The sequence below is a fragment of the Ochotona curzoniae genome, unplaced genomic scaffold (genome assembly GCF_017591425.1).
Source record: "Ochotona curzoniae isolate NIBS_2020 unplaced genomic scaffold, NIBS_Ocur_1.0 contig_1093, whole genome shotgun sequence".
NCBI classification, from domain to species: domain Eukaryota; kingdom Metazoa; phylum Chordata; class Mammalia; order Lagomorpha; family Ochotonidae; genus Ochotona; species Ochotona curzoniae.
Window position 1 is genome coordinate 1 of NW_024464948.1, and position 11,978 is coordinate 11,978.

The following is an 11,978-nucleotide window of genomic DNA, read 5'->3' on the forward strand; positions in this document are numbered from 1 at the left end:
ACCTACTATCCAGCCCCCACACACACTTGCAGATGCCTTTCTGTCTAGCCACCCCTGTCCCTGCCCTGGTTTTCATGCTCTCCAGTGGGAGTGGTTACCCACAAGGGAGGTGCCCACTATCTTCCCTACTAGGCCAAGCCAACTTCCGGATTGTGCACTCTCCAGGTGGTTCTGGCACTTAACTTAACAGAATTGGCCTCCAGTGCCAGCCTCTGCCATCTGATGATGTGGCAAAGCCCAACTAACCCTCACCCACTCTAATTTTTGCTTGCACCAGTCGGAACAGTCAGCCAAACCTGGCCCTTCCCCAAGTCTAGCTCACATGAGGCCCACAGGTGTTGTAGCCCTGCCTAGTCTGGTCTGCCCCCATCCCAACTCATGCTCTCCAGTAGGAGTGGTTGTCCAGCAGGGGAGCCCACATTCCCCTGTCAGCTTTACCTCCTCTCCCTCCCCTCGACCCCCCAGGTTCTCACGTGTGCTGTTTGGGCACTGCAACCATATCTGGTATGGCTCACCTCACGTTGGCATTCCTCAATGTGCACTAGTATGTGTTGTGACTGAAACTGGCCTGACCCACACTCTATGCTGGTGCTCAGATTCGCCAGCAGTTGATGTGAATGGGTTCAGCCTGGTCTGCCCCCCACCTATGCCACATGCATGATGTAAAGATTTATTTCATCTTTATTGCAAAGTCAGATATACAGAGAGGAGGAGAAACAGAGAGGAAGATCTTCCATCTGATAATTCACACCCCAGAGACTGCACCAGCCGAAGCTAAGCCGATCCAAAGCTTGCAGCCAGGAACTTCCTCCAGGTCTCCCAAGTGGGTGTAGGATTCTAAGACTTTGGGCCATCTTCCACTACTTTCCCAGGCTATAAGCAAGGAGCTGGATGAGAAGCAGGGCTGCCAGGATTAGAATTGGCACCTATATGGGATCCCGGCGTGTTCAAGGTGAGTACTTTAGCTGTTAGACAACCACACCTGGCCCCAGATAAAAATAAATATTAAAAAAAAAAAAAACCTACTACTGCCTGCCTGCCTTCCTTCTTTACTTTTCTCCCTCCCTCCTTTCTCTCTCTTTTCCCTTCAAGGTCACCAGCACTGGATAGTCTTTGGCCAGATCTTCAAATATCCACAAGGTAACATGGGCAGTGATTCTAGGCTGTTGTGCCGCCTCTGTGTGTATGCTTTACCCTGATCCTCTTCTGGCCACTCTGGAGGAGGTCAGCACCACATTGGGCCACCAGGGCAGAAAATGAAAGGCCACGTGGATGGGGCCAGCAGAAAAGCAAAGAGCAAACTACAAAGGAGACTCAGCATCTCAGACAACGTCCACAGAAGCCTGCTGACAGTGGCTCTCTAAGGTTCTGTCACCTGCCTACTTCTGCATTTCCCCTGGTGATCATGTCCACACTCAGGACCTCAAAGGATGTGTATCAGGCTGAAGGTGACATCAAAAGAGGATGTGGAGGCCCGGCACAATGGCTCAGTGGTTAAATCCTTGCCTTGAAAGCACTGGGATCCCATATGGCTAAATCCTTGCGGTGCATGCCCTGGGGTCCCATTTGATTGCCAGTTTGTGTCCTGGCTGCTCCACATCCCATCCAGCTCCCTGCCTGTGGCCTGCACAAGCCTTGGAGGATGGCCCAACATCTTGGGATCTGCACCCACATTGAGACTTGGAAGAAGCTTCTGGCTCCTGGCTTCAGATCGACTCAACTCTGGCCATTGTGGCCACTTGGACATTGAACCAGTGGAATGAAAATCTTTCTCTCTGTCCTACTCTCTATAAATCTGCCTTTCCAATAAAATAAATAAATTTTTGGAAGTAGAAGGACAAAAATCACAAACTACCACTACTACCCAGTACTTCATACCCATCGTGATGTAGCATAACACATAACCATGTGTTTATGGTGATGCCAATATTAACAAATCTATATCTGTCAGTCCTATAAAAACATAGCTCATACATATGTATGCAATAAGACATGCTTATGAACATGAACCACTTTGTTACTCCTCTAACAATAAAATGAGTGGGCCCGGCGCAATGGCTCAGAGATTAAATCTTTGTCTTGTAAGCACTGGCATCCCACATGGGTGCTGATTTGTGTTCCAGCCGTTCCACTTCCCATCCAGCTCCATGCTTATGGCCTGGGAAATCAGCAGAGGAAGGCCCAAAACCTTGGGATCCTGTGCCCATCTGGGAGACCCAGAAGAAGCTCCTGGCTCCTGGTTTCAGATCAGCTCAGTTTTGGCTGTTGCAGCCATTTGGGAAGTGAACCAGCGGATGGAAGATCTTTGTCTCTGTCTCTCTTTCTCGTCATAAACCTGATCTGTCTTTCCAATAAGAATAAATAAATCCTTATAAAATAAAAATATTAGTAACACTACAACATGCTGATAAAAATACTTTGGAAATTCTTAACTTGCTTAACACTCCTAAACTTAAGGCCATTTGAAATAGCCAGTCATTCTATAGAATCAATGTAAGCTTGTAATCGTACAATCTGGCTGCACTGATGGCTTTTGGGCAGCAGGTTAGGGGTCTAACAGGTTACAGGCAGTCGCACCCATGGCAGGAAATGTGGGGTGATCCAACCAACAGCCTTTGGTGTCACCAAGAACCCCAGGCTTTCGGGACTGGTTGGCCCCAGACAAGGCAGGATCCCCAATCTCAGGGAGCACAGAGTGGGCTGTGTGTCCTAGTGCTGAAACACACAGTGCATGCTGTGCTGCCTGCGCTGACTCCAGTGCAGAGGAGGGGAGCATGTCCAGGTGCACTCGAATGAGTCGGCCTGCTCCTACAAACCAGCTGAGGTCCTCAGACGCCACCTCAAAGACAAAAAAGGCCAGAAACTTCTCAGAGTTAGTGACAGTAATCTATGGACACAGCCAGCAGAATCAGCTAAGTTTTCTATGGCTCCTGAGATGTAGCCATTAGGTGAGATGCAGAGAGCTTTCTGAACCCAGGACATGAAGATCTTCACACCTAATCAGTAAGAAGCAGCGACAGAAGATGAGACAAATGTATATCCTCCAGCAGCCCTTAAGAAAAGGGGTTGGAAATCTCTTAGTGGGAGAGTGAAACAGGACACATAAGTAGCAAGCTTAGCATCACCAACTGGAAGCCAAAGCCCCCTACCTTATGCAATGTGGTCTATCTACTTGTCAATCAGATGGCCCCTTCCTCAGGAGGCACTCCCCTCACCTGGGACTTGGGGTGGTATTAGGTACTACCCCTCTCCAAGTCTAGGCCAGATCTCCAAGTCTAGTGGCTCACAAATCTGGCATGTATCATCCACATTTTGTTGCAATTACCAACAATCAACATTTCTTTTAACAAGCAAGTAGGATGAGAGCAAGCCATGTGCTCAGATTTTATAGATGGAATTACTAATCTAGAGCTACTAAACTGTGTCAGTGATCTCATTTTGAAATGAGGTAACAAAAGCAGTGCCCAGTGCCGTCAACATTTAGGTCCAAATATGTGGTTCTCCAAGAGGGTTGCTGCAGCCCCACTACCATGGGTACCTCACCCATGACCCCGACACTGGCACATGAGCAATGCTGACCTATTTACCATGCTTCAACAGTTTTTTGTTATATATTAGCAGTTAACATCTGTTTCACAGAGCGAAGAAATAACCAATTAAGAATTTGGGGTATTCTTTCTTTACATACTAACTGAAAAAATCTCATTAACATGGAACACATACACACACAAGAAAAACGTGGAACACAGCAACTATCACATCTAGAATTCCAGAGAGTTAACCGAAAGTCAATGCGCTCATCTTTTCTGTCATATGTTGTTAATTAGAAACACATAATATACCTTTCTATTTGTGGAGGCTGTTTCTTGGACTGAACTGCTTGGAGAAATTCAGTAAAATACTCTGGCTTTACAATGGGGCATCCACAAATGAGTGCACAAATCGTCTAAAAGAAAGAAAATATATGTGGATATATATATATATAGTCATTATGATAGCTTCTTCTAAAGAAAACATTCATGTTATAAACTACAAACATGCCTTTCTAATAACTGTTTTCTTTCCTTTTCTTAATTTGATAAACGAAGTCACAATCTGTAAAATAGAATTTCATATTTGCTCAGTTTTATACCACAAACCAGAACTACTCAATTATCAGAAGCCAATGACACAGTAGTCCTTTGGGATAGGCAGAATAACACAAAGACTTTAAAAATGCATTCCAATTGGAAAAACATTACAAGTACACGTTCAGGCTGAAGAAATCAAACCCATCCTGCAGAGGCAATACACATTAAGAGATAAATGGAAATTTCTGTGGAGCCTTACTGCTTTCAGAAGGAGTAAGAGTATAGAATAAAGCCTCTTCAACACAGTAAATCAAGGAGCAACTGGTTAGGCTCAGTGGAAGCTGTTGCACACATAAAGAGAGAACGAAACTGTGAACTAACGTGAATCAAGCTATCAGCCTCAAGTAACACACATCCACAAACTCATAAAGGACTAGAAAATACTACTGCGGGCAATTAAAATAAGAAAGAGCTGGCATATTCTAGGAAATAATCCAACTATACAGTTTATACATATGTTTTCAATAATGCAGGTGTTAGGAGCGACCAGATTGAGGGTATCTCTAAAGACTGGAATCTGACAGATCCCAACTTCCTATGTGAATGAGATCATCCAAATGCAACATAGAGTATTTAAGTTCAATCAACACAAGACTGGAGTTCGGTCCTTGGGCTTGGGGGCAACTGACGCTCCCTGCAGTGTGGCGACTGTGGGGGGTGCCCCTGCCGGGTCGGACCCAATGCGGGGGACTCACGCCAAAGACACTGCCACAAGGCAGTGAACGAGTCCTCGGCCTCCCCCAGGACCCAAGAGAGCTCTTCCCTCAGGGTAAGTCCGCCATGAGGGAACTTGGGAACTGGGTGGAAATTCCTAGCTCCGCCCAGCTGCTAAGACCATGCGGCTGGGGGAGTTTGGGAGGAGTTCGGTCCTTGGGCTTGGGGGCAACTGACGCTCCCTGCAGTGTGGCGACTGTGGGGGGTGCCCCTGCCGGGTCGGACCCAATGCGGGGGACTCACGCCAAAGACACTGCCACAAGGCAGTGAACGAGTCCTCGGCCTCCCCCAGGGCGGCCAGTGCACCAAGTGGTGCCAGGCTTTGCCTGCTGGCCGCCCGGAAGGGCAAACTCTGGGGTTTTCAAGATATGTAATTGCTGCCTGGGTCACTCATGACTAAGACTAGGTTGAGTGTAGGTGCAAAGTGAATTTTCGGGTATTCTCAGTGACAGTGTCATGAAAGATACAAGCAGGCAAGGGGACCAAGACCTAGGGGTTTGGGGGAAGTGTCCAGAAGATAATTTTAGTAAGACAGATGCAACAGCTCAATTATGAATACAGAGATGGGATATTAGTATTGAACATCACTGATCACCATATACTAGCCCACACCGAAGCTATGGATGGGGGCCTCTTTGGCAGTGTTGGGTACCATTGCCCGACTGAGTGTTGGAGTTGTGGAGTGGTCACATTTGGCAAATCAAGACACTCTCCAGCACACAAGAGAACTTGGGCTGGGGGTAGGCTCTGTGGGGTTGTGTGGGTCCAACCCTTTGGAATACAAATCCCCCGGGTTAGTTCCCAAGCTGGGGTTGCAATGGTCTAAGCTAGGTGTGACCACGACATCTGCCATCACTCATGGGTAAAGGAATCCACAACAGTCAGGGTAGGTCAAGGCAGCAGCACCCAAATGTGCATCTTTAAACAGGATGTGGGGTGGGCCGGGCTGCCACTGGAAGGGGACAGAAGGGGCAAGGCTGAACAAACCTTAACTCACAAGTAACAACAGAAATCAGGTTGGAGCACAGCTCATGCCAGGTAGGTCCTTGCACATACTGATCTGTGTGAGGCAGAGGCACTAAGCCACAGCATCCAAGGGGCCACGACAAGTGAGGGGCTCTGCCAAACAGAGACAGAACAACCACCGGCCTACACCTGCTCTATGGCAGGGCAGAGGCCCGGTTGGGGAAATAACAGGACACCCTAGCTGGGTTGAGTTTCCCACCAAGGAGCGCATGGGCTGGAACTGAGGCTACATTCTGATCAGGATACGATCGTAATCTCACTTGGCACAATTGTGGACTGGGATGGGAAGCACCAAGCCAGGCCAAATTCCAACACCATCTGGTGCTCTGGAGGACCGGGGAGGGTTGTGTGACAGACTAGGTTAGGTCTCAGCCCTTACTGAACCATGTGTGAGCTTGGTAGGGGTATGGAAGAGCCATGGCTGGGTTGATATATCAACAACTGAATAAAACTGCCAACACGCGCGATTCTGGCTAAGCACGTAATTGCTCCAAGCTTCAATTTGCTCTTCAAAATATAAAAGCTGAACTAAATACTCCTCAGGTTTCCCTCTGGTTCTAACATTCAATAATCTAAACAAAACAAAAGCAAAACAAACAAAACAAAACCCTATAAGCCTAACTATGCATTGAGAACGCTGAGCAACAAAACTAATGACCAGGGTTTATTTTTATTTTATTTATTTTTCGCAAAAAGCAATCAGAAACACCAAAGAAGAAACGCTGCACACTCCATGGTGGTGTCTCTAATGGTGGTCATTAGCATGTCAGGTACTAGAAGTGTCCAGCTCTGAGGACTTGGCAAAATCTCCCAAGACAATCAAAGCATCTTTGACCTTATTTCAGGCCTTCTAAACCCATGTATCATTACCTACTCCATTTAAGTAACTTAATATCTTAAGGGGGATTATGCTGAGCTAACATTTAAATATCAGGTCCTCATGCATATGAATTTTGGTTTTACAAATGTTTTATGAATCTATTACCTGTGAGTTTATCAACATGAGTATTTTTTAAGTTAGTCTTGCTGCAGCAGCAAAAAAATCAATGTCCTAAATTTTCCAAGAGGAAACTATCTTTGTTCAGGGTAACTTCACCATGGTACAAATTTAACTTCAGGTTCAATCTGGGCAAAAAGCCTTTCTCTTTGACAGCTATTTCATACACATATATGTACACACATAAGAGCCATTTATGTATAAATTAGAATATAACACTAATATTTAATTAATTATAACAAAAGGTTTTTGCATCTTCAAACACAGCCTAAAACAATCCCACATATCTTTTGCACAGTCAGCCTGTTTAACAAATCACATCTTAAACGCCATTCTTCAATTACCTTTGGATATATCAAATCTGATGAAAATGCAAAACCTGAAAATATACCAAAATACATCACTGCTTTAATGACTAGTCAGCATCTTTGGAAGGTACATATCCATACATCTCAGGGCTTTAAAGATACAGCAAAGAAATCTTTGTGTGATTACAGCTTAACTGAGGGAGCATGAGACCATGAGACAATGTCAGAGACTGGAGGAAGACAATCTGACAGAAGAGACACATGGTGCTAACTCTGTGCTGTGGTGAGTTCACTCAAGGTCCCAGAACTTGTTTTAATATGGGAACACAGTTCAACTTACTTCCATGGTGACTTTCACTGACATCATGACAAGGTGAGTACATTCTTTTGTCCAGCTGTTCACAGTGAGTCCTCCAAGTTGCAACACAGCTTGATTTAGAGCAGTTTTCCCAGACACATCTAAGCAAGAAGAACAGGCAACCAAAGGTTCATACTCTACCCTGTGAATGACAATAAAGTTACGTTATCACAGTTACAAAGACTTTACAACTTTACAATACTTTACAACTTTAAGCTTACAACATATTATTCATTTAATTTTGACACATTATAAATTTGTAACTTAGGAAATTCTTACCTCCTAAATCTTGTGTTCCCAAAGAAGAAAAAGACATGGCCAACATCAACATTACATTTTAACTTATGAAGCATCAAACAAACGAGGCTCCTATCACAACTCACAGGGACTAACACAAACTTTTACCCACCTGTCACCCCCCACCTGTGATCCACAAAATATACCAACCACACAGAGTTCACTACTGTGCTAAACGGGAAGTCAATTATACTTCATCTTATAATCCTTATCTTTGCTTTAAAATTCAATTGTTGTGAGATAAAATTGTCCACTTTAATCTAATTTAAAAAGTGTGGGGCCAGTGCCATTGGTTTGGTACACTAAGCTTCCACCAGGATTCCATATGGGCAACAGTTCATACCCCAGCTTCCCAAATGTGGATCCAGCTCCCTGCTTGTGGCCTGAGAAGGCAGTCAAGGACAGCCCAAAGTTGTGGGACTCCTAAGCCATGTGGGAGACTCAGAAGAGGCTCCTGGTTCCTGGCTTCAGATTGGCCCACCTCTGGCTGTTGTGGCAACTTGGGAGTGAAGGCTAGGATCTCCAGTCTCTCCTTCTCTCTGTTCATCTGCCTTTCATGTAAAAGTAAATCTTTAACAACAAAAATTAAATAAACAAATCCATACCTGAATTTACTTTCAAACACTCCAAAGGTGACTCTATCCCCTGTCTTCAAAGTTTGGGGAAGGTGATTTTGCATTTTTGCCTCATTAACAAAGGTACCATATTTAGAATTATCTTTGATTGTCAATACAGGGATTTCATCAGTTTGACTCTGAAAATTAGAGAAGTAATTACAAGTCTTTTACAGCTCAAGCACATACAATCCAGGGGGAGATGATTCACAGGAGACATTTGGTAACTTTTGAAAAGGGTAAAATAATAAACAGCTGCATATCCTGCCACCACAGGGAATGACAGCTACTGTTCTGGCTGCCTTCAAAGGACTAATTAGCAATTAACATAAATATCTCCCTTCAAGAAAATCTCTGAATTTCAGAATTATAACTCTTGGAACACACATTTTTCTTTATTTCTGTAAATCAGTTGGGACTTTCCCAACCCTTCCATTTCACACACTTGAGAATTTTATGATTGGCAGCAGTTTGCTTCATGCATAACATGACAGCTTCAGTCCTACGTTTTCGTTTTGCTTTGTTTACATTATCAAAAGCACATGGTAAACACTGGGCGAGTAAAAACAAGGCATAAAGCCTAGAGGTTCTGATTTTTGGTAATAATTTTATTTTTTCTATTGCAACTTCTATAATAATGCTTTTCTACAACACAAATAGACACAAAACCTAAATGCCAGTAAACTAATCCATCACTTGTGCATTTGTCACATTTGTTCAAACTAACTGCTTACTTTCACTTTCTTGTTCCTACCACGATGATTTTGAACGTATTTATTCACATATTTTTATCACTCTCATCACCCGTGGTTCTGGTGAAAGCTAACAAATACCTTCCAAGCCATTCAAAAGAGCTGTGGATCAGAAGCAACAGTTGTCTTCCCCGGGAAAACTGTCATTCCCACTGTGGAGCCTCCCTTTACACACCCAGACTTTGTGTCCATCAGTCACATACTCTCTTTAAGAGCGAGCATCAGGAATGTATCACAGCTAAGCCCAATAACTCTCACCAGGGAACAGTCAATGTTGTTAAGTAAACAAATACAAATACAACCTACTTTCTCCAAGTTTCTAAGTCACTGAAACAAAAGCATAAAATGCTCAAACAGCTCTCTCTCTCACATCAAGGCAATATACTGATTTCAACTCTCACGGCAAGCTAGCAAAATACAATCAGGAACATACCAAGTTGGTCACAGCAAAATTAGCAGTTAACACTGCATGATTTCGACTGATTGACTGATCATCTTCAATTAGAATAGCACAGTTTTTCCTTCCAACGATGTACTCAGTGCCAGTCAAAAGTCTGTATGGTTCTAAGAGGAATAAAATGAGACACAAACACACATACATAAATGTGTACATTATATAGGATAAAATTCATGATATGCCAAGAAAATATTTTAGTTTGCTATTTCAATGTTAATCAGTTTTACATAAATTAAACCCCCATTTTCTATTAAACCCTTATTGAGGAATATCAAAAGATCACCTACATTAATGCAAGGGCATACCATTTCTCTCAAGGAATAACAACAGTGAAAGGAATTGCTTTCCCAAAGTATACATTTACTGAAATCCCAAGTAAAGTCCCAATATGAACTTGACTGGAGCTTCCATCCATTAGTTCACTCCCCAAATGGCCACAACAACGGAGCTGTGCCGATCTGAGACCAGGAGACAGGAGCTTCTTCCAGGTCTCTCATATTGAGTGCAGGGTCCCAAGGCTTTGGGTCGTTCTGGACTGCTTTTTCAGGCCACAAGCAGGGCGCTGGATGGGCAGTGGAGCTGCTGGGATAAGGACCAGTGCCCATATGGGATGCCAGTGCTAACAGTAGAGGATTAGCTAGTTGAGCCATCACACCAGCCCCTATTCTTTGTAAATTTTTACTTTACTTATTTGGGGGACAGGGATACACGTTCTGACTCACTGCCCAAATATCCAGGGTATCTGAGCCCAGGACTCAAACTTGGTCTGTCCACAGGTGGCAGTAATTCAACTCTGAGCTGTGGCCAAGGGTGCACTTTAGCCAACAGCTGGAGACAGGCTGAACAGGACTCCCAGGCTAGCCCTGCTACACAGTGCCAAATGCCTGCCCTGAGCAGTGCTATCCATGTAACAGATGGCTAAGTCTCAGCCTGTCACCTACTCAGACCAGGTCCTGAGGGCAAATGCCTTCTCACTGCACACTCAGACCAGGCCAACAGTGAGCTGCAACTAACCAATCCCGCTGTTTCTGGAAGTCACCTCCTACCGTCTGCTGGACTGTTGGGTGTTACCAGAAATGCCCGGTGGGTTCTTTCCTCAGCTTAGTATAGAAATAAAAAGCCGGGAATCTGTTACAAACAGAAAAGTTTATTTGCGAAGGGACCAGGGAGCAGGGAAGGAAGGAAGGGGAAGCACCTCCGGAAGAGAAGCCGGGAGGTGGGGTGCTCTCGAAAGAGGAGGGAGAGAGAGACACCAAAGGTTTGAGAAAGGATTTTAGGATTTTAAGCCTTCCTTGACCCCTCCTTGTTGGGCGAGGAACCTACAGGTGAGATGTTCCCCATTGGTGATCTCTTGATTAGTTAAGAAATGGGTGGGCAATGCTGGTGCCACCCACCTGAAGGTGTGGCCAAGACCTCAGAGGACCTGGATGGTCTCATTGGGTACTGCTCTCTCAACCTCCACTGGCTCGGGCCACACCTTGATTCATGAAGCCTTTCCTCAGGTATGCTGTGCCAAACTCAATTTGTCTCAGATCTGTCTGCTTTCCACACATCCACAGGAACCCTGAGAGCCACGAGACAAACTGAAATCTCTATGGTCTGGCCTTGCACTGGTCCAAGTTCATAGGAATGCCTGTATTGGTGTTTACAAAAGTCCTTCAGGGGCCAGATCATATTAATTTTCAGTTTGCAGTGCTGGCATCGCATGTGGGCACTGGTTCAACCCCAAGCTGCTCCACTTCCCATCCAGCTCCCTGCTTCTGGCTGGGAAAGCAGTGGAGCATGACCCAAGTTTCCTGCACCCGTGTATCCACATTGTAGGGCAAATGAGACAAGCTTCTAGCTGCCAGCTATGCACTGGTCCAGCTCTGGCCATGGAGGCCATCCCGAGAATTGAGGACTTCTCTGTCTTTCCTGCTCTCATTCAAGTGAAATTAAGAAATCTTTTTTTTTTTAATCCTCCTTACATAGCCAGTCAACACTGCCTCACAATTGAACACCCTGAGCACACAGGCAATCATGGCTTTCCCGGCTTACCCTTTCTTTTATCAGCCAATAAGGACCACAAACAGCAGGCAGGCAACTAGCAACTTCCACTAGAGAAGTGCAGACACACAGGAAAGGGGCAGGGTGAAGTAGCCTGGCTTTTGCTGCAGCTCCCCTGGGACACCAGCATCCCAGGTTTGTGCAGGGGGTCCAGCCCAGCACCGCCAAGGCGCACTCTGACAGACAGCAACTGAGGCCCTTGCATCCCGGGGTTCCTGGCTTGGGCCTGACCAGCCCCAGTGTTGGACACATCTAGGCCAGTGAACTCGGAGATGCAAA

At 45.1% G+C, this 11,978-nt stretch overlaps 1 long non-coding RNA gene across 2 annotated transcripts; it reads right to left on the reverse strand.

The window, feature by feature from the left end:
* Positions 1–1,357: 1,357 nt before the first annotated feature.
* Positions 1,358–11,749, reverse strand: LOC121166852. 2 transcript variants are annotated; one of them, XR_005885503.1, is made up of 6 exons: positions 11,691–11,749; positions 9,630–9,760; positions 8,436–8,584; positions 7,516–7,634; positions 3,843–3,946; positions 1,358–1,368 (listed from the first exon to the last, which is right to left on the reverse strand). It is a non-coding gene; the product is annotated as an uncharacterized LOC121166852 (long non-coding RNA). The 2 variants fall into 2 exon arrangements; XR_005885498.1 differs by lacking the exon at positions 1,358–1,368 and having other exon boundaries at positions 3,689–3,946.
* Between the last annotated feature and the right edge of the window lie 229 nt (positions 11,750–11,978).